Consider the following 2,708-nt stretch of genomic DNA (forward strand, 5'->3'; position numbering starts at 1 on the left):
AGAGGTAAATCTAAACTGCGATTTCTGCAAATCTCCGATATTCGGTGACTTTGACAGCTAAATTTAAAACAGCAATGTCTTTAAGTTCAAAACTTGCATTTAAAGACATTGGGCCTGATTCATTAAGGAAAGCAAAGCAAAAAAAATGAGTAACTTTGCCCGTTGGCAAAACCATGTTGAATTGGAGGGGGAGGTAAATTTAAAATTTGATGGCAGATTTATAGTTGGTGTAGGGCATGTCCTAGATCAACTTTAAATTTCAGTGTACAAATAAAGCTATCAAGTATTTGTGTGATACATGAGAAAACAGCTAGTTTTTAACTTATGTGCAAAATAATAAACTAATTTGCACCCCTTGCATTGTCACATTGTTTTGCCCAGGAGAAAACTTACTCATTGTTTTGCCTTAATGATTCATTTCCACTGTCTTTTTAAATTAATACATTTACCCTTTGGTTTATTTACAATGACAAACACATTAGAAATGTCCTTTTGTGATCTTGCAACCTGTTATGTCTGTACACACACATTGAGTACGTTTTATACCATGATATAGATTTTAGCTTCTTCCTCTATCCAACCCATGGATTCTAGCTTAATGTGTTTTGTATAATCCAGCTCCTCTCATTATAGCAAAATATTGTAGATTTATTGCTAATTTCACTCACCCTGTGATAGAGTAACTGGGTAACGAGGAACAAATTAGCAGCATGACTTTCCTGTGTTTAAGCTTTAAATTATGTTGCTGTAACATCTCCCATCTGTTGCTGAGCGCCACTAAACTACCTGAGCGCTCCACAGCCTCCCACTAAAGACTTTGGGCCTGAGTCATTAAGAAAAGTAAGGCAAAAAAAGGAGTAACTTTGATCCTGGACAAACCATGTTAAAATGGAAGGGGTGCAAATTAGTTTTTATATTGCATGTAAGGAAAATACGGGCTGTTTAAACATGTAGCACATAAATACTTATTTTTACACTGAAATATTGATCTAGGACATGCTCTACCCCAACTATACAGTCATGGCCAAAAGTTTTGAGAATGACACAAGTATTGGTTTTCACAAAGTTTGCTGCTTCAGTGTTTTTAGACCTTTTTGTCAGATGTTGCTATGATATACTGAAGTAACATTACAAGCATTTCATAAGTGTCAAAGGCTTTTATTGACAATTACATTAAATTTATAAGTTCAATATTAGCAGTGTTGACCCTTCTTTTTGAAGACCACCGCAATTCGCCCTGGCATGCAGTCAACTTCTGGGCCATATACTGACTGATGGCCGCCCATTCTTGCCTAATTAATGCTTAGAATTTGTCAGAATTTGTAGGTTTTTGTTTTTCCACTCATCTCTTGAGGATTGACCAGAAGTTCTCAATGGGATAAAGGTCTGGGGAGTTTCCTGGCCATTGACCCAAAATTTCGATGTTTTGATCCCCAAGCTACTTAATTATCACTTTTGCCATATTGCAAGGTGCTCCATCATGCTGTGCAAGACATTGTTCCTCACCGAACTGTTCTTGGATGGCTGGGAGAAGTTGTTCTTAGAGGATGTTTTGGTACCATTCTTTATTCATAGCTGTGTTCTCAGGCCCAATGGCAAGTTTTGCCCTTAAAGACATTGCCCTTGGAGCACGTAGACAAATCCAAGCTACTCTCTGTATCCATCCATTGCACAGTCAACTAATGTTGCTCTTTTTAAATATGAGAAAGGCCTCAGTGGTCCATTGTCCGACCTTATTCATCGCCCACCAGCAAAGTCACCGAGTACAATTCTGACAATTTGACTCAAACACAAAGCGAATGAAGTAGGTGCAATAATGTGACATATATGCAGCACAGTCTCTTATACACCAGTATGCTGATTTTGCTCTTTGTATATTATCCCCATTATATATTTACCAATCCTAGCCTGTTACTACACAGAATATGCACCTCCTAAATGGAAGTATTTTTAATGCAATAAAGAACCCTGATAAGAAGAATAAACCTCATGTATTGTCTACTTACTGTGTAGTTATTTCATCAGTCCTCCCACTCCCCTCCGTAGGTCTGTACACTGCGAGTCCAAATAACAACGTTTATTTATTGTACTATTTATGTGTTCCTGACCCCCTTGTGTATTCTACAAATAAGTCAACTGAACGGATCCTTTTAGACATTACAGTGTTCTCTAAGGCTTTGTTTCACCCCATGGAAACATTATTTATTCTAAATATAATTAGTACCGTCCCCAGAAACACACATGTGCATCGTGCACAGAAATCTCCTTATGGAATAATGGAGAAGTTGCACAACTTTATATATATATTAATACTTTTATATGTTCACCTTAATTATGTAGCTTGTTTTTTTTTTGCTGTTTTTAAAGGGCTATTTCATTACAAAAATACAAAAATATAACCACAGTGCTAACTACACAGGTAGCCAAGGTTATTCCAAATAGGTCTTGCAGACTACTTGAGATAATTACATCAAAAAACATTTAATAAGGTACATGCTTCTCTGTAATTGGAATATGACTGTTCAAGATAATGAACCAGAGTCATGTAATAAAGTTGTCACACTTCTGGTATTACAAACGGAACCCAATAGCCAGGTAGTACTGTAGTAAACAGGATTTATTTTGATACAGAAATAAATCTTAAATGTCCAGCAAGCAAGTCCAAAGTATCAACAGGATAAATATCCTGTAGAGGTACCAAGTAATTG

The sequence above is a fragment of the Mixophyes fleayi genome, chromosome 2 (genome assembly GCF_038048845.1).
Source record: "Mixophyes fleayi isolate aMixFle1 chromosome 2, aMixFle1.hap1, whole genome shotgun sequence".
Taxonomy (NCBI): domain Eukaryota; kingdom Metazoa; phylum Chordata; class Amphibia; order Anura; family Limnodynastidae; genus Mixophyes; species Mixophyes fleayi.